The sequence below is a fragment of the Pararge aegeria genome, chromosome 12 (assembly GCF_905163445.1).
Source record: "Pararge aegeria chromosome 12, ilParAegt1.1, whole genome shotgun sequence".
In the NCBI taxonomy this organism is placed as follows: Eukaryota; Metazoa; Arthropoda; class Insecta; order Lepidoptera; family Nymphalidae; genus Pararge; species Pararge aegeria.
In genome coordinates, this window is record NC_053191.1 from 14114270 (window position 1) to 14138181 (window position 23912).

Genomic DNA, 23912 nt, shown 5'->3' on the forward strand with positions numbered 1-23912 from the left:
TTTTAGTTTTTATCGCAAATCATTATTATTTTATTAGTTGATCTTTGAAATAGTTATTTAGTTCACTTTCAAACATAAATTTAACAAGTTATGATTTATTTTTAATATAATGGTAATTGAAGAAATTGATATGGTAACACTGATCGCTTCTCTTAGGAGTTGTGTGAATTGTGATGTGAAGTTGTTCTGACGAGCGCTGTCTGTTATTTTGTAGTATACCTACGTTCTATGATTTTATTCCTGTTTTCTCTCAATTTAATAAATTCTGCTTAAACATAACTTCAGATAAAAGTATTACTCTCGAATTATTGCGAATTATTCAAGGTGCCTCTATTATATTGTCGTTTAGAATGAAACCACAGACCGATTTAATTTGAGAAGAAATGATAAAATTTATTTTTCAAGTACAGATTTTTGTTTAATTTTATCACTCAATGTTTGGACTCATTGGTCATAACATGTAATTAGAAATGTAAACATTAATTAATTATCGTACAAAATGGACGTGAAAGTTTATTATCGTGGGTGTGATGTGATGTGAGTGGTGTAGTTCTGGATTCGTTGCAGCCTTTGCTTTTTTTTTGTGAGCCGAGGCGATCGTTGACGTCCAAGCACTTGTCATAGCCGCACTTGTACGAGCTTCAGAAAAAAGTAAGTTAAATTTATATTTGGAACTCAGATTATGAAATGAATGTTATTCCAATTTATTGTTTTTTGCGTACGCCGACTCGTAACCGAGCCGCTTAGTTCACATCTGCCTTCAGCATGTTGTGTGAATTATGACTCATTCCCCATTAAGAAGTCGTTTTATTGTTTTCGTTATGATACAAACGTTTATTTGCGGTACTGCTGCTGGTATATATTTTTTAGATAAGGGCCATAAAACAATATAATAAGATATCGAAATAAGTTCCCAATATTATACATTTTTAACTTTGATAGGTAAACAATAAACAAGCTGGAAGAATGTATTTAATTTATAAGCATAACAATGTTTTTAATTATTAATAAATTCCCTGATTATCATATTAAGTAGCTTAACATGATAAGATCTCTATAGGCTGTGCCATATTAAGGATGAATGGTGACATTAATGAATTCATAATTGTTGCACTTCATGAATAAGACAGGTAATAAATTATTTTATTGTTTAATGCCTGTATTGTGCTAAAATATGTTTTTATTATTTATGATCTAATTAATTATGTTGAAACTCCCTCCTCTTATTTATAAAGCTTCACATTTTTTTTTCTTCCCTTATAAAACAATTAAACATTGAAGGAAATAAAGAAAACTTTATTTCTCATACCACAACATCCCTTCTCTTTTATTTAACAAGAAGCATCCCTTTTTTCTCCAAGTCCTGAACACTTATATTTGAATAGTCTAGTAATATCAGTAGATCTGACATTCTTTAGTTATCCTTATTATGTATAAGAGGTGTTACATTAGATAAACAGATGACAAGGTTTCTGGAAGTAATTGACAGTGAATCAGTAACTGATTGCATTGAGTTTACAGCATTAAACATTAATTAACAATGTTTACATTCTTGGATGTGAGAATTATGTAACAGACATAATATGCTTTGGAAGACTATGCCATGAATGGACAAATTTTACTTAATTAATATGAGAAAATGAAAGTTGCTTTTATAACAATGACTTTTTTTAGTTCCAATTATGAGCTACAATACTTAAATACAAATGGCTTAATGGGTTCTGCCAAGTGTCGATTTCATTTGTTGTGAGTTATGGTTTATTTCATTACTAAGTTATTCACTGTCCACTTAAAAATTCAGTTATTTATTTATGATGTCTACACATCATGTTCTGTTGCCATAAACTGCTATCACTCTTATCTATGTTTAGTTTGTATGACACCTGTGATGAAATTTCTCATTTCTCTCTATTCTTGCAAATGTTATGATTCAAAAGTGTTTGGTAGTTGTTACCTATGGCCTTGGCTCATCCCCTGCTGTATTTAACATACCTTTCCTGTAAGCAATGCAAACATAATTTTGCAGTCAGCTCCCAAATACTAACAGTTGAAAGACACTTAAAAATACCTAATTTGCAAAGTAAGTCATTGGACCCTGCTGTAATCCAGCTCCTGTTTATAGAATCATTCCTGGTACCTTCTAATAAAAACAAAACATACATCTGAGCTTAAGAAATTGTTTATCAAAGTTATCGCAATTTTAATGAGACGTTAATAATTGTTTTCCTTATCAAATGAAAATACATTGACGCAAATCAATACAGATGTACGAGGAAGTATCATATGTAAGGAAGACAAAACAGAACTAGAGATGTAACTCGAAAAGTTTATAAAATAAACTGGCCTCACCATGCGGTTTGAAGTTAAATGGAGCTAAGCAATTGAACATACGGTAAAAAGGATGGCTGATCAAAAAATGGGGTAACAAAATATCGGCTATAGCAGAAAAAGCTTGCTAAAGTTGTAGCTTTTATTGTAGGTCAGCAACAAAATGCAGATATCATAAGAAAGGATTGGAGAGGAGGTTTTTGCCAAAATTCATAATTTTTATGTCAACCAAAGTTCCTTCACTGCTGGACGTATATACTGCTGCATGGTCTTTTGTAGCAAGTTACAAATATCTAGGTCTTGTGCTGCTTGGGTCTAGAAAATAAACGAGTCACAGGGCAGCTCCCTGTGACTCGTTTATTTTCTTTGTTATCTATCCATCTTGTTGAGATTTTAATAAAAGGCACATTGATCGGTAAAGCTTACGCGAAGCAAAGAAACATTATTGCTAACCAATAAAGTAATTCTAAATCTTACATCTAAATTATCTAGCGAAATCTAAAAGTGCTATATCTTCTAGGTAAGGATGAATGTTGTGGAGGGTTAAAAGTGTTGACAGATAGTTCAGAGTGTTTAAGTGCATGAAGAGCTCTCGCCGGGTTAAAAACTGTGCTCGGCGCGCAAACATCCTCCGACTGAGGTACTCCTTTTGTTTGAGGTCGGAAATGTAAATATTTTTCTCTCACTATCGTTCCTAAAAGCGCCTGTTTTATGCCTATTTCAATGTGCCTACAGTTCGCGATCTTAGTTGGCCAGAGAGTAGTACGTCTCGAAATGTTCTGCAGATAGTTATTAGCACCGTCAACATTATTGGCATTAATGGACATATTATGATGATGAGTTTTTACTTTTTTATAATACGTATGTATACCGCAGACAGCCGCTACTTTATTAATATACACCGATGTGGTCATAATGGCAAAGACTTTGGGAGACCTTAATACGATGCTCAATGACCTCAGCAGAGTTTCTCAACAGGTGGGCCTACGTATGAACATGAGCAAGACGAAAATTATGTCTAACGCCCATGTTCCGCTCCATCGAGTAATAATTGGGAGCTCTGCACTCGAAATTGTAGACGAGTACATATACCTAGGAAACACGATCCAGTTAGGTAGGTCCAATTTTGAGAAAGAGGTGTTCGCCGAATCCAACTCGGATGCGCAGCGTTCGGGAAACTTCGAGACATCTTTTCGTCCAATATACACCGTGTATATTAAAACCGAAAGAATACTTCACAGGCTTTAAAGGTACATTATGTACTGTCTCTGAGACGTATCTGTGAAACCTAAAACCTAATAGTTTTTGACTAAACCACTGCCATAGTATTTACTGAAAGAAATCAGATACAACCCTAACATCACATGCAAAAGTAAAATCATGTGTCTCCTGTCATTGTATTAGGTACCCGTCGCGTCGCGTAGGAACTATGCGCGTGTCGGTCTTTTATCTTCAATAGGTATAAGTATAAGTATGAGTAAAATCTTACAATGTTTTAAATTCGTTTGTATGGAAAAATAAATATTCTTTTTATTTAATATTTTTACAGGGTTCCTTAAGAAATATACTTTAAATGCATCCTTCAATATTATTTCGCAATTCTGTAACACGTTGTACATATAATTGACTAAGCAGCTTTCGCTGATGCGTCTTTATCATTTCTTATGCTTTAGACTTGAAGTATAAACAGTATATCAACAACAACAATTTGATCAGCCTGCTAAAGTCAAGTTTGCGCACCACCGCAAATGTGAGCAAACCTTATAACATCCCTCTATATACAGAGTATACAATAACATACCTACTTATGAAATTACCCTTGATGTTATGTCAATGGCCGCTTATCTGAAGCCAAAGGTCCGGAGGAAGCCGTGCATCACTGCAACGTCCATCAATCATGCTAAAATGAAGCTTAATGAGCCGCTAAGTCCGGAGACGGCCTTTGCATTTCCTGTAGATCGATTACATACATGATAAGCACTAATTTGCCGCTTGTAGTTAGATAATTTATGTAGATAAGTCAGAGTAATATATATAAAATTTCGTGAAATAATTATTGTTAGGTACTAACGGTGCGGTAGCGGTGTATTATGGCAAGATTGAGAATTGAAGCAGTGAGGGTAGGACTTCGACCCGACTTTCGGGGGTCCGAGTTTGAATCCCAGCATGCACCTATAACTTTTCTAAGTTATGTGCGTTTTAAGCAATTAAAATATCACTTGCTTCAACGTTGAAGGGAAACATCGAGAGGAAACCTGCATACCTGAGAGTTCTTCATAACGTTCTCAAAGATGTGTGGAATCCGCTAATCCGTATTGGCCCAGCGTGGTGGGTTACGACCTTAAACTCTTCTCATCGTGGGAGGAGTCCCTGCAGTGGGCCGGTAATGGGTTGATAAAATGATGATTCTGATGATGGGAGGATGAAGCCGTTTCGGCAGAGGTTGTGTTATAAATTACCATAGCGGATAAAGTGAAGACCTGAGAGAGAGAGAGAATTATTATGGGTCTCACGGAAAGAGAAACTTATCCGAAAGGGATCTAAATCATCACCCCGGGCATAATACGGGCAGACGACAAAAAATATATCCCCCGATTATATCCCCTGACAAGGGATATAATTAACGTGACCACGTGCTAAAGCACGGGAACATGAAATAGGAGAGGTTCGCCCCCGTTTATTATTTCACATATATTATTTGGATATTATTTCCACTTGTGTTCCAGCGGTCTGATAGTTTATAAAGCTGTGAGAGAATTTTTAACCTTTCCCCGGGGAGATAATTGTCTCCTGCCCTTGCCAACCGTGCACGGTGACTGACTGGATTTTGATCGCGCCAATATATATATATTTCCAAGGAGGGTTGGTTGTCAGGCAGGAATAGGTCAAAACCAGGACAAAAAGTCTGCCTTCAGTTATGAAGAAGGCATGTTGTGCCAATCCAAAGAAGACAAAAATTATTGCGCTTTTGATCCCAGAACCGTGTACGTGATAAAAAGTGGCCTTGTCACTCTGTCTCATTAGCCACCTAACCAACCCTTTTGTTATAGGACCCAAGACCTCGTTATCCTATGTCAAACGTGCTGACCACCGACGAGACGATAGAATTTTTTATTATTTCAATGTAGTTTGAAAAATATCTAGGCAGTGCTTTTTGCACATATCGAACGCACGCCCCTGTTAAGTGAGGCATACATTATTTAAATGAGAAAAGTAAAGGCTACTTTCCACCAACGCGTCGAGTACGCATCGCCCGAGGTAAAATTGGCAAATATAATCACTTTATTTCTTACGGCATGAAATCATACCTACAGCAGCAGAACCCGACGTCGGTGCTTATTTGTTGAGTGTCACTTAGTCCGTCTCGCGTGTCTTGAAAATTCTTTTCAGTTTCTTTAGAGTATTGCCTTCACCGTTTTATGTTTACGCTTAGGCCACTGATTGGACTCTTTGCTACCAGATCGTATAAACGTGACTCGCTAATTCATTAGATAGGGTCACGTTTATACGAGCCAGCCCTTAAGTTTTTAGTGCCTGAAATCAGCCTAGTTCAGTGTAATAAGAGCGGCTCGGTATGGTAGAATTTTACTCATACTACGTTGTCTAGTCTAGACAAGGCGCCGCACCGTATAGGCTAGTATAATTTATCAGCCAATATAATACGGGCATGTGTTTTGGGGATCTGTGGAAGCGGTGATAGCCTAGTTGTTATGGTTTCGACGGTAGAGAGGAGACTTCGTTCGTTGCTTATTACCACCCGTAATAAAGAACGACTGAAGTCTCCTACCAGACCAGACCATTTTTTTTATGCCATTGCAATTATAATTTGCAGAAAAATTATAATATACCGAAAGAATAAAACGCGTGCAATTCAAATTGAACGCCAGCTTTCGTTATAATTACATATTAACATATCGTACGTAGTGTTATGAGTTTATGGCATTTAAATGAAGCTCAAACGACGTTTCCGTGGAAACTGCGAATATTTGGAGCATGACGTGGGCATTACAGTTAATACGGTTAGTTCGCTGTGTTGCCTCCAAGCTGGGCTCCCTAGCGGTTTAGGAATGATGTGGAACGGCGCTTCTTGCAAGTCAAGGCAGGGCTTCCCAACCCTGGTGGCGTCGGTGCCCTGCGAAGTAAAGAGGTTCACCGCGAGTCGCTCCTTCTGTAATTCAAAAAAAATCAAAAATAAATTTTAGATAGTTTTTGTGCAGCGGTATCACGGCTTCCCACATTTTGAAAAATTGCGTTGGAATCACTAAGCCCAGCCATCCCATTGTTGGGGTTGAATTCTTTGTTAAAATTCATTATGGTTTTATTACTTTAATAATGAGGATTTTTTAGTTTCTTTCTTAACTTTTAAGTGCGCCGCTGACTTAATAAGGTTGAGCACCCCTGAGTGAAGGGATTATTCCTATTAAGGTTTACTTGAGTACCTTAAAGGCATGAGTGAATAGGCACTTCTAAGCAAGCGCGCCCTAATCTAGATCTCACCAGTGCTTTCCATGGCATGATTATAGTCAAACGCAAGCCCGTCTTATATCTGTGTAAACGTAAAAGATCACTAACTGACTGATTGACTTTTGGACTTCATGAATAGCCTATAAAAGTCCACTACTGGACCTAACGAACAGAATGGTTTGCCCATAATCACCAGGCTGTAGATGGATCTCAGTAGATGATAGAAGTAGCACAGAGGACGTTGGTGTCCGCTCTCTGTTATATTCCCTTAGTCTCTTCGTACAACTACCGCGGGAGATATGAAGAGTTGGTGAAATTCTATTAGAAAGTAGAAATTTGGTTTACAGATAGCTAGGGTTTTTTAAAATTCATCCTCTAAGGTTGTTTAAAATATGTATGAAAATCCCTACTTAAAAAAAAACCCGGTAAGTGAGAAACAGACTCACGCAGTGAGGGTTCGTATTTTAGATGGAAATGTATAGTTAGTTATTTAGTCAACAATTCGATCGATTCAAAAACACCGGAACGCATAATTACGTTTCGTTTTTTTTTTTGCAAATAGTTATTGCTCTTTTTTTAAAGAGCTTTGCTTATCACAGCAGTGTGTTAAATCCTTCTGCAGTATAATATACACAATTCGTATTATCAAATCTGTATATTAATAAATAATAATAATGACAATTCACACATCGCTATCTGGCCCTAAAGTAAGCGTAGCATATTATGTTCGGGTGCTAAGAGACTGATGAATATTTTTGTAGGTGACCCAGACTTAGCTTAACAGAAGCATATAAAAATTTTCGGAACCGACAGGATTTGAACGTGCCACTCTCTGGCAATCGAGAAAAAAAAAATTATAAAATAAATTTGTAAAATTTATTAAATTGATAATTCCTCCAAGTGAGGTAAAAACACTAATAAAAATAATAAAAAAGTCTTGTTCATCTCACAAACATTTTCCAGTTTTGGGAATCGAACCCACCGCCTTGGACTCAGAAAGCAGGGCTAACACAACAGCAGGGCAACACCCATACGCTAATCGGCCGTCTTATATTGTATAATCTTAAAAAATATATTATTTCAGATTTTTTTACCGTGCGAACTTCAAAGAAGTTTCGTACTGGCTTTAAAAAGATAAGCGTTACCAATGAGTTTAAATAATTTGGGATTTGTAAACTTTATTTATGAAAAAAAAAAAAAAAAAAAAAATGGTTACCTACCTACCTACATAATACACGCGATGCGCTTCTTCTATTATTACTGTAGCAATGGAAACTAATCATAGCCATAAAGTATGCATCTCACATGTATTTATGAATTAGAACTGCTAATTTTCACGAGTTTCAATGCACTAACTATTTTAGGTCTAGGTCTGGGATGGGTGTTTCAAGTTATGTAATATGATTTTACTGTTTTAATATAATAATGATACAAATTGTGACGTTTATTGTTATTTTAACACGGAAATGCTACGGTAATTTAAAACGTGGTAGGTAAGAAGTTAGGAAGCATGACATACAATTTTTTCCAAACCAGAACCAATAATTATTTATATAATTCAGTTGTGATCTCATAAGCCAGAGGTACCGGATTCGATCCCTACAAAAATTAGAAATCTGGAGTTCTCTCTGATTTTCTGGTGCTTCCCACTTCGGCAATCGCTAGTTACCACCATACTGACAAAGATGTGCCGCTAAGCGATTTAGCGTTCCGGTATGACGCCGCATAGTATCCTATTATATTTCTACAGTATATTAGGGAATAAAACAAATATGCGAGTAGAAAAAAATAACTAAATATATACTGAAATTGTATATAAAAATTACAATTAAAAAAAAGTATTTGACAGCGGTGGGATTCGAACCCACGCCCTTTCGGACTGGTGCCTAAAACCAGCGCCTTAGACCGCTCGGCCACGCTGCCTCATATCTGGCGATCCGAAATTAGCATACAGTATAGATACTAGATAGCCACTTGTTTACATTAAGACAATAATATTTAAGAAGTAAATTTTGGCATATAATAGGATTTACCGAACAAGTATGTAGATAAAAGTAAAGTAATATTATAAGTAGTATTACCAAAAAACGAGATTCTTTTTCTACAATGCAACTTAATAACACGTTCCTCAGTCCTTAATATGACGACTTGCTCGATTTAACAAACTTTTTGAATTGTCCAAAGAGTTAATGTTAAATATAACCTTTATATTGCGACTATTCGTTACGAACAACCTCTTTAATAACGAATTTGCAACTATAAATTAAATGTAAATACCTCTAATTAACGAATTTTATCAATCCAAAACCTTGTCAACTATCCTAAACAACGAGGTGAATGTAACTATTTTACCTCTATAACAAATTTTAGAACTTAATTCAATATAACATAACTACATATAACGAATATTTACTTGTCCCCTTCCCATTTTTTATATCGAGTTTGCACTATAATAGATTTTGTATAAGGCTGAACGTCTAGTGCATTATTGATCGAAGAGTTTTATTAAATGTTAAAGTGCCAGACGTATATTCAGAGTGGTTTAAGATGGAAAGGGTCTTGGTCGACGTCTCCGAAGCAATACCTACGGATACGGGCTAGACAGGGGTTAATATAGACTGACTGAGATGTTATGTATTGTTTATTGAGTTTCTTTTGAAGATAATTGAATCGTATATCCATTGATAATGGTGCAATTCTTGCCTTCCATCGTATTATTTGTTGTTGGGTAGGAAATAGGTATCAGATTTTTTCTATTCATTGATTTAAAATTGGCGTTGTAATCCACACTATTTCGCACAGTTATATTGTAAAAGCGTGTTGGGTACAAGCTCTTAATCCCTCTCACAATATCGTATATAGAAGGTCTGGGTCAGCTATAGACATATTCTAAAGATGGAAGTGATGACGGTAAAAAGGCGGTAAATTTGACAAAATAACTAAAAACACTGGATATAAAAAAGAAAAAGAAGAGACAAAGGCTCTTTTCACTAGCGGTTGCCCGTGACTCCGCTCTGACAGTTACGATGTTGAAGACATCCGTCAATTACTACTTTAAAAAACATCTCATCCCTACGCCCGTCGTTACAAAAAATGCTACAGGCCAAGTTAAAAGCTAATAAAGTCTAAATGCCAACCAAATATATTGATATAATATACACCACAAACTTTTACACCATATTTCAATCATTTGAAAAGCTTTGTAAAGCTATTGAATGCAATAGCAGCTTTACCTTTATGAGCTTACCTGTATATACGGAACATATAAATTAAAAATGATTAGAGAATATTGTTTGAGCACCCCAAAAAAAATTAAAAATTCTGCCTCATTCTTCTCAACTCAAGGCAGAATTTTTAATTTTTTTTTTATTATTTCAATACAAACACAGATTGCCTGCTGTTAAGTGATGATGCAGTCTAAGAAGTTAACGGACTAACCTGTTAGGGGTACAGCAGCTGTATTAAACCCATACCGGACCGGTCAATCGCTTAGCTGCATGACTGCATGGCCGAAGACTCTCCGGGCGGAATTCAGTAATTATAAATTCCCGAATTGCCCCTACCTTTAAAAAAAAAAATGAAAGTTGTAAACTAAACAAATCAACCCCACCGAGCCACCCTCGTCAAGCCGGGCGAATGCTAAATCCCAATGATTCCAACCCCTGCGCTATCGATTGCGACGAGTCGAGTTGAGTCGTCGACCCTCAATCTGCGAAGCCTTATTTTATAGGTGCGGACGTCTGGCTCTCTTGACTTTTGATACAGGGGATTTATAGCTACTAGATGTGACCTTAGTTAGTTTTTTAACCCCCAAGGCAAAAAGAAGGGGTGAATGAATGAATATGTTTTCATGTTTATTAACCACAGAGAAACATAACACCTTAGTTTGTGTTACAGTAATTTTATCAAGTAGGGTAAATGGTTAAACTTTTCATAATTATGCATTTATATTGGACAGATATTTTATTAAATTGATTGAGGATTTTTACAAATACGCTTATAATTTTTTTTTAATTAAGGTAAATGGTTTCCAAGTAAAAATTAAAATTATATTTGATTAACAACCAATGTTCATGACATTGAGTTGTTGGGTATTTCGATATAAATACTACTGCATTAACATTATTTAAAATAAATAAAAAACAAATGTGTTTAAAATAAAAAATCAAATAAAAAATCAAATATTTTTACTATTCTTTTAACATTTCTATCCTGTTTTTAAACTCTTTTATCGTCGTATTCCATGAGGACGAACTCGTAGTCAGCTTAGGTATAATGGTAGATGCATATTGGCAACAGCCCATCTCACCTTACATGTTTAATCAATTCAAAACTATATATGCAGAAACACCACATCTATACCACATATACAACAAACATAATATACAGTTAGCCCGCTAGTTAGGTGAGATTTCAGTCACGGGCTAAGTTGTATTGCAATAATAAAAAAAAAAACTCGTACCATAAAGATAAACTTCTGTTTGTTAGTTTTGCTAAGAAACGCCTTGACCGATTTAAATTTATCTATATTTTGTTTTGTTCGTCTCAATACAGGGATTAATTAAAAAACAGAATTAGAAAACCCAACAACAGTCAATAATCCAGATTTCTTTAAACTGGTATTTTTGTATGGGAATATTGGAAGTTCAACTGGTCACCAACAAATATAAAACTATAAACTCTCAATTCCCAACACGACCACATGTTGAGAGTTACTTGGTTTTATATTGCGTTGGCTGGGCCTGGGCGTAGCAACTAACAAATGTGCTTCCTTCATAATCCTTTTCAGATAATATAAACATGGCTCCTGTGTTGTAATACGATGTATTCAGAACTAAACTCTGCCTACATCCTACAACTATTCTACAATACACATATGAAAACTATTCAACTATGATATAACTTAACTTACAACCTTATCGTTTAAGCAACAAGAGCTATATTTATATGCGCCTGTAAAGTTAGTCCTGTCCTAGTTTATCAGTTTGTTTGCTGAACGCATAACTCTGGAACAAGGAAACAGTGGAACCGGGTAAATCGTGTATGGAATATTGTTTAAACGGTGCAGTGTTTGTTATTCCTTCAGAACTAAGGGTTCCTTTACAATAACTTTTTTTTAATTATAAAGACATTAATATTAAAAAAAAATAGTTACGTGTGTCACCAACTAGATAACCCGATGATGAGAAAACTACCGCATATAAACAGAGCGACAAAGTTCCGCCCTGAACTGAACACAGCAATGCTTGTTGGCAGCAGAATTAAGAAAGCGGTAGTATTTATTTTGACAAGCTCTGTCACAAAAAGCTACTAAAATATTGCACTTGCGTTGTATACTCTAAGTAATAATTCCGAGATATTGTCATTATAGTATATTCTTCGGACACGTATAATTTTACTAACATCGGTCTCAAAAATTGGTCGTGGTCTAGCAATTCAAAGGGACAATAGCGCCAGAATTTTGGGTACCATGCCCATAAGTGAACAGTTACGCGTCTTATATTTATTGTTAATATTAATTTTAGTATGTTCTTAGTAAGATTCACAAAAAAGAAAAATAAAACCCGTCGAGCAAGTTTCCCTACCTTACCTAGAACTAGAACGAATTATGGTAAAAAAATCCCTTAGCTTTGAAGGCGCCAAATTTTATAATTAAATACCTATACCTATAAAAAATGTAAACTCATTCAATCTATTCGAAACTAAATAAGCTTCTTATACATTAAGTAATACCAATAAATTAAAAGACGAATACATTGAATGAGTATAGTTAAATTGAATTTAGCTTAGTCTAATGGCGAAGTGTATTAATTTATTATAGAAAATTAAGTTTCCTTTGTAAGTGACTTAGGTCTTTTTATGGGAATAAAACTTTAAACCTAAACCTAAGATTCCAGCTTCGTATTCCAGTCTTTTAAAACTCAGACTAAATTCAACAATGATGGCAACGCAGGCATACGATCAAATTCACGCACGGAGCGTTATGTAGTGATCTCTACATAGTCTCCACGCGTAAAAGCAATCAGCTAAAAGGCGTCCTAGTTTGTTTCTAACGTCTATCGGGACTTGTTCCACTATCGATGTCTATTTCGAGATACAAATCGCTCGTTTGAAAAGAATAGTATTATAGGATTGCGGCCAATACAATTTTCCATGAATGTTATTGTGGCAAGTATTGTTTTTAGAACGTAGAAGCTTTTGACGACCTCATAAGCAAAGTGGTGAGCGCTTTGGTCCCGGGTTTGATGTCCGTTGGGGAAAAAATACAAATTTATATATTTTTTTGAATTTTCTGTGGCCTACGTTGGGAGTCCTAGTCCGTGGATAATTACCACTCCAAAGAAATAGTCGCGCTGCCAAAAGACTTAGCGTTCCGCTGCGTTCCCTTGATTTTAATTTTCCATGTGATGTTAGGACTATATCTGATTAATTTCAGTAAAAACTATTTTGGCAGTGGTTTACTTAAAAACTATTAGTGTATCGGTTTCACAGATAAGTCCCAGAGACAAGTGAATAATGTACCTCTAAAGCTGGGAAGTAATATTTACGTTTACATTTACACGTTGTATGGATATACAACTAATCCGATTCTTTCGGATTAGAGCAGTAAGCCGCGTTGTTTGCAGTATTGCTTGTAGAACGTGAAATTTCGCCTAGTACCCTTTAAGCCGGCTTCCATCAATTTAAGCCACGTTCTTAGCGAAGCCGGTTAATCTGTTGAAGATTACACAAATTAATAGAGTTGTGGATTTAGTTACTGAGAGTATTTATTAACTCGCTTCGCTCGGATGGCTAGGATTTACTAAGAAGTAAAACAACCTTATTGGCGCCATGGTCTTATGTCAATTGCCTTGTAATTTCGTTGCCCCGGTTTTCGGTGGTCTGGTCTAGAGGCACCGACACAGACCTGCCAAGTGATTTAACGTACCAGTACATTTCTGCGTAGATACCGATAACGGTTATGCTATGGGTAATATTATCAGGATCACAAACACAGTGTGGCAATTTGTAGGAAGCGCTTCTTGCATGTACATGTTCTTGTAATAGAGATGTTCTTCATTTTATATCATCTGCATACCTTTTGCATACCCTCTATGCGCGCCACTGTATTCCACTTACCTGATGCAGGCCATCTGCTGTGTCCGCCATTTAAAAATATAGAAAAGGACATCATTTAATAGTAGTAGTATTCACCAGTTCTTAATGTGAACTGGTGTCAAGCCTTTTGTATAAAAATATATACATTGCTATGTTTTTTGTGTCTTGGTTAGATTATCGGGAGCATAATATACACAACGTGTAAATGAAAACCGAAATAATACTCCAGAGGCTTTAGGGGTTATTTACTGTATCTGAAACTTAACTGTGAAACCGATACGCTTATTGTATTTGAGTAAACCATTTGTAAAAATTAAACACACCCCGATACTCAATTTGCACACTCGATTTATTATACTAAATGGTTGCGTCCTATTCGAAGTCACAGCCAAAAGTGCCCTGTCGTGTCATCCCACCCTCAGGCCAGCGCCGCCATATTTTTCCCCCTCTTGGTGACCCGATACTGACGTCACAACGACCGACAAGCTGCCGAGGTTGCGCTTGCGTCGATCTTTGTACATCGTCGCACACAAAACGCGCGGTGTTGTCAACACATTGTCGTATTTTTTTCTGAAAGAAATCAGACACAGCCCTAACATTACATGCAAAAGTAAAATCAAGTGACTCGTGTCACTTCATTAGGTACGCGTCGCTTAGCGTTGGTACTATACACGTGTCGGTCTTTTATCTTCAGTAGGGTTGTCATAAGTAAACACTTAGAATGTTTTGAACTATTTTGTATGGAAAAATATGCTTCTTTTGATTCAATATTTTTACAGGGTGTACACTTATGAAATATGCTAATGCACCCTTCAACAGTATTTCGCAATAACGTTACACGTTGTAGATAGCCATAATAGGTTTGTTGTTTCTAGACCTGTCTTGTGAAGTCACGAGTTGGTAATAGATTATGTATGTCGTGGTGCAAAGTGTTTTCTTTAGACCTTTTGTATTACAAGATATTATATCTCTATAGGTATACACATTGTCACATTCCGTAAATCGCTGGCATATCGATATACATTGATGGCGAAGTAACGATGCGATGCGTAGACAAACTGGGGCGGCTTTTAGATGATTGCTGTAGCTGTGGACAGTTGGAAAACCTTTCAAAATTCGTGCAATGGAAATTAAAAGCTGTCTGCCGAACTAACAAATGATTGGATTAAAACATAGTATACTATACTAACCAATATCATAAATGCAAAAGTGTGTTTGTTTCTTTTATTTGTCCTTTACGCCCTAACCAAGCATTCTAACTAGTCGACTGGATTTTTGGCATAGAATTTGGAAAGGACGGAGGGTAACATTCTTCTTAGTTGTTACAGTCTTGACAGACTGGTCGTGGCGATCATCTGGGTGCTGTGGCTCGCTTTACAATCCGACGCCACTCTTCTCTAACGTTTGCCTTTCTTGCGCATTCATGTAGAGGAGCCTCGATTGCGGCCTTCACTTGGTCCGTCCAGCTCAGCGGTGATCGGGAGAGTAACATAGGCTACTTTTTATACCAGCTAAACAAACTGGTCCCACGGGATTTAAAAAAAGCCGACTAAGAACTCTGGCATCAGCTATTAAAATTATAATTGCGAAAGTTTTGTATACTCAATCACGCAACTATTGAACCAATTTGACTTAAAATTGGAATGGATATAGGTTATACCCTGGACTAAAACATAGGCTACTTCTTACCCCGAAAAAGTCCATTGTTACCCCAAAATTTGTGCAAAACTTGACGCCTCAGGTTGATGTACAGATGGGGGCATTTTGTAGGACCAGTTCAGAGCATGCACTGCAAAGTGTTGCTGTTGAAATTTTTCTCTCTCTCAGATCAGATGGGCCCCCTGCTTGGACCGTCAATTTATCCTTAAAAAAAGTAGAGAAACTTCTTCTTTGAGATGTGGTTATAAATAGACATGCGACATGCAAAATATCAGTGAATAGATAACCAAGATAAGTAGGTACATATTGATGTTGCAGAATTCCAGTTGACCGCATAATATGTGTCACTCGTGTTGCTGGTATTGTGCGGTAAACAATAGCAGTCTATGATACAAGTGTGCGAAGTTGGCAATTATTGCAGAAATTGCGAGACCTAAGCGTTTACCTATAAACTTAACAATTATTTATCGTAAAGTCAAGTCTAGCGAAACGTGCGTAGTACCCTACATTGCCGAAAATCTGTTTGGTGTGGAGTATAAGGATTGAAGAAATTATAAATTACACCATAAAGATTCTTCTGCTTTTCGCAGAGTATGGCCAATGTAGCTTAATTTTCATAATTTATCATGGAATTACACATAGTAACGCCTGCATTTATCCAATATTTAGCTATAAATATTAACATTATGAGTTATATTAAAACAATTAATTTTGACTAAGATTCGTGGATATAGAGTGTAGCCAAGTTAATGGGGTAACGTTTATGGCGGCTTATTATAAACTAAAGAAACTCAACTAGACGCCCAACACTACAACAGGCCTGTCTGTTCTTATGAGATCTTTGAGCTTCGCAATACATGCTGCGGCCATTGAGGGATTTAGTGTTTAATAGTGAATCCCATTTAACCTGAACTTTCCCCCATTTGGGTCTCGGACCCGTAGATTACCACCTTGATAAGAATAAAGAAAACCGGCAGGTTTCGATGATTCAAAAGAATTAATCATCAATACTAGTATTAAAATCGCAAAAGAGTCAGTTTGTTTGTTAACTTTGTTGTGCTCGACCATTACATCAATCTTGATGAAATTTGCCACACATATCCTGGTACACGCTGGCAGCCTGGTACTGGTGTGACACTAGCTGTCATTATTGTTTTATAAATACATCATCTTCGGAGTTCTCTGAAAACATGTTTTTCAAGCAGTTAAAATAAGAATAATAATATTATGAATATGTGATAGATTTATAAATATTAATTTAACATAATTTATGTGTGTGTGGTAGAGATTGCTTCTAAGTGATAAGGCCGGCTACTGTACCTTTTCTTTCTTTCTTTCAATTTTTTTGTATTGCTTTGTCATCATCATACACTTTATTGATCACCAAGTACAATAAAGTGTATTTGATTTGATTGATTTGATAATTTTCGGATTTCACTCACTGTAAAATTTAATTTAAAAAACATACTACTCAGAACCCTTTGGTTGCCTGACTCCTGCCTAAGTTGTTCTATAGCTATTTATTATAGCTCAACTACTCAATTGAATCCAAATTTCTATTTCATTCAATACGATCAATCGAGTCTCGATACGTACTTAAAGCAACGTCAAGTTCAATATACTGTGAAAAATTTTAATGAACCGTAACCATTTTTGACGTTAACCAATGTAAACATATTCCTTAGCCGCAACGGCTTTTTGTCCGGACTTTATTGTCTTGGCCATAAAGTCAGTTTTGACTGCAACGCAATTTTATTATTAACTCAAAGACTAGCGGAATCAGATAGAAAGAATTGGGAAGACTCAGCCAAAGTTTAATGCTATTATTATGAAAGATTAAATGCAAAACTTTGATTTAAATAACTTCCCTCGCGAAATAAATACCTACGTCCCGTATTGTGTTAACCTAGCTCTGTTTTAGATTCTGGGCTAGTATACACGGGATTTGTTTAATATTATTTACCTGACATACCTGTGTATTATATACGCCAGTACCAATCACCAGCACATTAGACTCCAACAAATAAACCACTTATTAATACGAATTCATCCACAGTCTATAAAAGCCTCTCGAAACGGGAGGGTTTGTGTCACCACGCTGTAGTAGTAGTACAGAAAACACTGCTGCTCGTCCTCCACCATATTCCCTTAGTCCCTCGTACAACAACCGCAGGAAAAAAGCGGTATTAGGGTAAAGGGTAATTTCTAAATTCAAATTAACTTTTTTTACGATATTGGTAAAGACAAAAAAAATTGCGTTGCGGGATCGGTAAGCTCCGGTCGCTTGATTCAAAGTGTATGCAAAAGTAAATTGAATGCCATTACTCTAATGGCTTTTTTTTATTGCTCTACAAGTTAGCCCTTGACTGCAATCTCACCTGGTGGTAAGTTATGATGCAGTCTAAGATGGTAGCAGGCTAAGCTGTTAGGGAGTATGGCAGTTGTATTAAACCTATACACCAAATCAATTAACAATTATTCATTGTAAAGTCAACATCTCTTGAGGATGCTCCAGTTTCGGAGCGAAACGTGCGTAGAGGGTACATTGCCGAGGATCTGTTTGGTGTGGAGTATACGTATTCACTTGAATTATAAATTACACCAAACAGATTCTCCTGCTGTTGCGAAGTATAGCAGATTAAACTTAATTTTGTAATATATTATGATTTCCGCAAAGTAACGCCTGCTTCTATCCAATACCAAATCGGTTTCTACGCGACATAATACCGGAACACTAAATCGCTTAGCGGCACGTCTTCGTCGGTAGGGTCTAGCTTCCCACCAGACATTAGGCTTTCGATTAAATATTCACTGGCGGTGATTCGCATCGGCATTAAAGACTTTGCTTGTAAACTCTCCGTCTATCATTCTCCATTAGTCTGTGTATAAATTATGATTTGTATGCAAGGTGTGTCGGTTGGTTTAATCAGCAGTCGCGTTTACGTTACAAAATGCATTGTCAATATTATAATGTAAACTTTGGTTTATTATCTATGCTTCACTAGATGCATGCATCACCTGCCCCGTTATTATGAAACTGTTCATTTGGTCGCAATTTATCGCCGGAGTAACAACTATAAAGCTTTTGTAGGAATTGTAGGAACTCCCTTATTAAGGAACTCTTCAGGGTGCCAAGTGGGAAATTATCTATCTACCTTTACTTATTCAGTTGCGTGCAAGTTTACTACGATTTATATAGTACCAATAGAGCTTCATCTGGTGACAATACTGGAACAGTAGAAAATCTCCTACTTGGCACTCTGTTGATGGAATTTTACAGCAACAGTTACAAAAGTCAAAGTATTTTCGTTTAAATAGATGCATACCATCACCTGACCCGTTATTTAGAAACTGTTAAGTTAATCGCATATTGGCCTCAAGAGTCACAACGCGTTACACATCAGTAGTACGTGAAATGGGCTGCATGCCATCTATGATCGGATCAGATGCATGCATTACCTACGTTATTGAGTTCAGTTGATCACATTTGACCAGAGTTACACAAAATTAATGCATTTTCTTTTACAAAAAGTGCGTTGCGAGTTATGTTTGTTTGACTAGATCCATGCATACACCAGGAAACTGTGAATTGCACATTTCCGCTCGACTTTCAGTGGCACGTTCATTAAATCCCTTGACAGGGGATATAATTAACGTGTCCACCTGCTAAAGCACGGAACATGGTCTAGGAGAAGTTTAACCCCGTTTATTATAACACATGTATTATTTGGATGTTATTTCCACTCATGCGCCAGTGCTCTGAGAGTTGATAAAGTTCTGGGAGAAGATACGTTTTTATCCTTTCGCCGTGGATATAATTTTCACCTGCCCATGCTGATGATGATGACTTTTTCATGTTTATAGACGAGCGCTTGACTGCAATCACACCTGATGGTAAATGATGATGCCTAAGGTGGAGCGCGCTTGCCTAGAAGATGCCTATTCACTCTTGACTTGACGGCCTTGCGGTTCTTGCGGCATCAAGGATTCAGATGATCGCATTAATTTTATTATGAATCATTAATTCGTGATAGTGTTGTAATCGGCGCACTGATTTGTAATTATCATTGTTTATTTATGTCTGAACCTTAGCCTCATCGACAGTTCTAGGCTAGATCGCCTTTAGTGTCTGCATTCTGTAATAGATAGAAGGAGCGATGTGTAAAAAGTGCGCCGAAAGTCGACTAGGCAGCGGTAATCGTGCAATAATCTGAATAAATTTTATATATCCATAAAATTATAGGCCACGGGTCTCCTCCCACAATAAGAAGGGTTTAGGCCGTAGTCCACAACGCTGGCCCAGTGCGGATTGGTGGACTCCACATTCCTTTTAGGATAATATGGTCAACTCTCAGGCATGCAGGTTTCATCACGATGTTTTCCTTCACCGTTGAAGCAAGTTATATTTTGATTGCTTAAATCAAATCAAAAATCAAATCAAATCGTTTATTTGCAGATTGGTATTACATTGTTGGTAGGTACACAAAACAAAGGGACAAACAATCCGCCTTAGATGGCATGCAAAAAATATATATGATCGTACAATAATTATACAATAATAATACTATCTTAAATCAATCGATATTATTAAAATAAGAATAAAATTTAAGAGTGATATCAAAAGTACAAATATTATTATTCATGTCAAATTATAATCACTGTAAATGTCAAACCTATAATATTGTGTCTGTTAAATATTCTTGGATGGTATAATAACATTTCCCAATAAGTAATCTTTTTATCTTATCTTTAAAATCCACAAGATTCATGCTTCTGTTGGCCAGCGACGCTGGCAATTTGTTGTATATTTTAGGCGCCATAATGAAAATACTATTCCCAAATAACGCTGTGGAATGTGGCTTATACAATAATTTATTTTTCCTGCGTTCGCTATCACTATATGTAAACAAGTGATTGTTTTTTTTGATAAATATCAGAACTTCATAAATATACAAACAAGGACAAGTTAGTATTTTCATTTTCTCAAAATACGGTTTACACGTATCTGTGGGACGCAAGTGACATATAGCTCTTAGACACTTCTTTTGACATTTAAATATTCGCTCTCTATCAGACGAATTACCCCAAAATGTTATACCATATCTTAAACTTGCTGTGACATACGCATTGTATGCAATTATAACCGCTGTCTGATTAACCACTTTCGACAGCATATATAATGCAAACGAAAATCTGTTTAATTTTAAACACAAATTCTCAATATGATTCTTCCAATTAAGGCTATCATCAATTTGCAAGCCTAAAAATTTTGTGTTTGTTGTTACCTCAATTTTTTTACCTAAATACTTAATGTCTAGTGCCATACTATTACCTTTATTCATGAATGTCATAATTTTTGTTTTGTCAAGATTAATAATTAAATTGTTAAATGTCAGCCAATTAATAATATTACATATTGTATCATTTATATCATTTTCAAATTCTATTTTATTCTCACCCACAAAGATCACTGTGCTATCGTCAGCAAATAAAACCATCTTATGATCGGTTACCCTGGGAAAATCATTAATATATACTATAAACAGCAGTGGACCCAATATACTACCCTGCGGAACTCCAGTTATTACAGTTTTTGACTCTGATAAATATGCAGTTTCAGTTTTATTGTACCCGACTAAACTTGTAATCTGCGTCATTTGCTGCCTACCTGTCAGATATGAATTGATCAATGCCAGTGCGTTCCCTCTAATGCCGTATACACTAAGTTTATCTATTAATATGTTATGGTCAACGTAGTCAAATGCCTTAGTAAGGTCCATGAACAACGCGCATACGAGCTTCTTTTTATCCCTATTAACCATAACCTCCTTAAGAAGGTTATAAATAGCCAAATTGATCGATTTATTCTTTCTAAAACCTATTTGAACATCGGAGAGTACACCATTTTTTTCGAAATAATCATTTAAGCAATTATAAATATATTTTTCTAATATTTTGGAAAAAATTGGAACTAAAGATACGGGTCGATAACAGTCCATATCCTCTGTATCGTGTTTTTTAAATAACGGTTTCACTATAGACACTTTAAGTTTTTCCGGATAAACACCATGCTCTACACATAAATTAGTGATGTAACTTAGCACTGGCGATATTAACTCTGACACATATTTAACTACTTTAGTATTAATCTCATCATACCCACAGCTATTTGTATTCTTTAATAGCTTAATAATGTTTTGTATCTGCTTGGGTGATGAAGGTTTCAAAAAAATTGAGTTATATTTATTCCAAACAATATTAATTTTTTTATTTGTTTTAATATTTTTTCGATTGAGAAAATGCTCGTTAAATGCCTCTGCTATATCTTTAGGGTTTGTTACAATTAGGCCTTCTTTTTTAATCTGATATATTTTATTTTCACTACTTTTAGTTTTATATTCATTTATAATGCTCCATGTAGTTTTAGATTTATTATTAGCAGTTTTAATTTTGTAATCGTTTTGAGCTTTTTGAGTTAATTTTATAATATTCTTTAGCCTTCTTCTGTATGCTTTAAATTCTTTTTTATGTATATAACTACCTTTTCCTCTACATTTCCACAATAACTTTCTTTTATTTTTACAACATTGCCTTATGCCCTTTGAAATCCATTTTGGTTTTTGATGCGAATGTATTTTTACTTTTATGAGCGGAAAGCTGAGGTAGTAAAACAACATAATTTTAAAACGCACATAATTTTGAAAAGTTGAGATGCTTGCCGGGATGCGAACTCGGCCCACCGAAAGTTAAACCGAAGTCCTAACCACTGAGCTATCACCGTATTTATTTAATTACTAACATTAAATATGTAATTAAGTATTATGAAAGTTTATAATAGCATAAATATTTGTCATAAATATCTATTAAAGTATATATAAATTTTTTATCGGTATTTTTGTAGTTAATATGTATGTACATGTAAGTTTATTTAATTTTTTTGTATCATACTTTATGCACCATCCACTTTCCACTTTTTTATCGGCTTCGTACGCTCAGGTTGCCTTTAAAAGATCACTTTTAGTGATAAGGCCGCCTTTGCACCCTAGGTACTAAGTACTACTACTGTTTTCCTTGTATTTTTTCTATTGTGTTATGTTGCAATAAAGTTTTTTTACTCTATTAAAATAAGTTTCAAAATCTTAAATCTATATATATAAAAGAGAAAGTGTGTGGGTATGTTCCGTATAGGCTCCGAAACGGCTGGACCGATTTCAATGAAACTTTCAGGGAATCTCCGGATTGACCTGGCGAGTAATCCTGTAAATCCTGTCGATCGGAGCACTCCTATTTTTGTCAAACTGTCAATTACAGCTTTTATTTACTATGAGGATATTCTATTTTTGGGTGTACATAGGTGTAGATAATGATCATCACCCGCTCGAGAAGAGAATAGAAGAGATTTTTTATTTCTCTACGTATTCATACGGAGAGAAATAAAAAATTTAATATATTATGAGACTGAAATTAAAAATTTAATGATGTAAGTTTATTGTTTAAATAAAATAAAGCAAAATCTAGCCCCGCGAAGCGGCCTGCGTACGCTAGTTAATATATAATGATGAAACTAGTCTCAAATATGATTGTTTAATAGGTATCTATTAAAAAAGTCCTAGTCCAAGTCGTGAAGACTTGAGAATCAACCAAATGACTTTGCTTCTAGCTATCTATAAAAAAAGGCTATGTAACTTATTTAAAGAGATGTTCTTAGCGGGAGACACACTTAACTTGTGAAGCCATACTTAACAAGTTTGATTATATTATTTACTAGCTGACCAGCGCAACTTCGTCTGCACCGAATCGGTTATTAGAAGTTTAAATATCTTTAAAAAACCTAGAAACGAATTGCAGGGCTGCCTACCAGGTCCAGTTTTATTTCCTAACTATGTTATTCGCGGCCGCGCGGACCGCTGCATTTTTCTTGCTTTTTGCGTTTCTATACCCGTCGCTACATCTAAGCGATAGGTGCAATTTGAATAATTTAAAAAGGAATTCGCAGGTATATAATCAGAATTAATATTTATAAAACTATTTATTTGGATAAGGATTAATATGATTTTAATCCTTGTCCAAATATATAGATAGGAATGTCAACATCTTACGATTATACCCGTGTTTTGAAAGAAAAATTATAAAAAAGCAGTTATTGTGAATTAACCATAACAGTTAGACATATAGCTTCGCGGATTCTATTGTTGATAATCACGATTACTTTAAACATACATTTTTAAAATTGATAAAAAAAATCTTCCCGTTTCCCCGAGGAAACTTATTGTTTATCGGGATAAAAAGTATCCTATATGTTAAACCGGAATACCAGCTACCACTATACCAAATTTTATTTAAATCCGTTCTGTAGTTTTCAC

At 35.6% G+C, this 23912-nt stretch overlaps 1 protein-coding gene and 1 non-coding gene across 3 annotated transcripts in view; one reads left to right on the plus strand and one right to left on the minus strand.

Annotated features, from left to right (window-relative positions):
* The first annotated feature begins 183 nt into the window (after nucleotides 1–183).
* The window catches only part of LOC120628004 (ankyrin repeat domain-containing protein 50), an 80612-nt gene continuing 56883 nt past the window's right edge, over nucleotides 184–23912 (plus strand). For both annotated transcript variants that reach the window (XM_039896170.1, XM_039896171.1), the window contains exon 1: nucleotides 184–651. The gene's annotated coding sequence lies outside the window, so the exon portion shown is untranslated. The remainder of the gene's footprint in view (nucleotides 652–23912) is intronic.
* Trnal-uag lies at nucleotides 8636–8715 on the minus strand. Its single transcript has one exon. It is a non-coding gene; the product is annotated as a tRNA-Leu (tRNA).